At 42.1% G+C, this 1,520-nt stretch overlaps 1 pseudogene; it reads left to right on the forward strand.

Annotated features, from left to right (window-relative positions):
* Positions 1-247: 247 nt before the first annotated feature.
* LOC102437842 lies at positions 248-639 on the forward strand (annotated as a pseudogene).
* The last annotated feature ends 881 nt before the right edge of the window (positions 640-1,520 follow it).

The raw sequence follows: 1,520 nt of genomic DNA on the forward strand, positions 1-1,520 counted from the left end.
CATGATTGCATTGCTCTCTTTGAGCACTAAAATTCCATGTTCTAAAGAAAAGAAATCAAAACCAATTTGTCATTCTTTTGTGGGCCCAAATGGTGTTTCTTACTTCAGATAGTGTTAATACTTAAATTTGTAGATACCAGAAAGAGAAGATTTGAATGACATTAACACTTGAATTCCGCACCTTTGAACTCGCAAGCGCTTTCCTTTTCCTCTTCGAGGGACGATGACTTCAGTTTAGGTCTTCACCATGGTCCAGCGTTTGACGTGCAGTCCGAGGCTGTCCTCCAATACAGCCTCTAGCAAAGCCAGACTGTCCCGAACCCCTGGTAATAGAAGTGTTTTCCTTTATACCAGGAAGGTGGGGAAAGCACCAAAATCTGCATGTGGTGTGTGCCCAGGCCATTTCGCGGAGTTCCTGCTGTGAGGCCTGAAGTTCTAACGAGGTTGTCTAAAACAAAAAAACACATCAGGAGGGCGTATGGTGGGTCCATGTGTGCTAAATGTGCCCGTGACAGGATCAAGCGTGCTTTCCTTATTGAGGAGCAGAAAATTGTTGTGAAAGTGTTGAAGGCACAAGCACAGAGTCAGAAAGCTAAATAAATTTAAAAATGAAGCTTTTCTGAGTAATAAAAACAAAAATCTCAGAAAACCCAAACTTGAATTCCGAAGATTTTGGCAACTGCTGAGAGATAGTGTCAGAAAGGATGATAAAGCCACTCACTAACTGCACAGCTTGCAGGATGGGCAGCCCAGTTATATACCTGCAGATATTTAATGTAAGCAAGGACAGAATGCAAACCCTGTCACACTGGAATTCAGTCTCCGAGTGATTGTTTCCAGTAGAAAGAATCTGGAAATTTTCCATGAAGAACATAATCACAGCCTTTCAGAACATTCAGTCATTTAGTAAGTAAGACACTGACTTAGGCTCTGAGGATACATAAACATTCAGTCAGGCACAGAACCTTCCTTTTTAGAGCTCAGAGTCTCATGGGAGAAATGATCAAGTTGACAGACATTCTCTATAAAGTATTAGAAACCACAAGGCAAAATTTATCAACATGCTATCATGGTGGATGGAACCTAGCCTTCACTCAGTAACTATTAACTTTTACTATTGTGACTACTAGCACTATTATTTTTATTGAGGTCAGCATGCTACTCTAACAAGTTGTGGGCGGGGACACCCATTGAGATTGCCTTGGTCAAGGAAGGCTTCCCAGAGGAAGGAAGGAACATCTGAAAGGAGTTTTGAAGGACATGTAAAAGCTGACTTGGTGCAGGGACAAGGTAATGCAATCCAGTTAGATGATGCCGTCTGAGCAAAAGCAGTTTGATGAACAAGGGCATGTCATGTTAATGGGCCTGCAAGAAGCGTGGGAATGACTTGATTTTGTGTGTGAGGGGAGGCATGGCAGAAACAGAGCTCTCAATTTATAGCAGGGCCAGTCCTGCAGTCCTTTTTATGTCATTCTTAGTAGTTCGGGTTTTAGCTTGAAAAGGAGAGAGTCATTGAAATA

The sequence above is a fragment of the Myotis lucifugus genome, unplaced genomic scaffold, assembly GCF_000147115.1.
Source record: "Myotis lucifugus unplaced genomic scaffold, Myoluc2.0 scaffold_456, whole genome shotgun sequence".
NCBI classification, from domain to species: Eukaryota; Metazoa; Chordata; class Mammalia; order Chiroptera; family Vespertilionidae; genus Myotis; species Myotis lucifugus.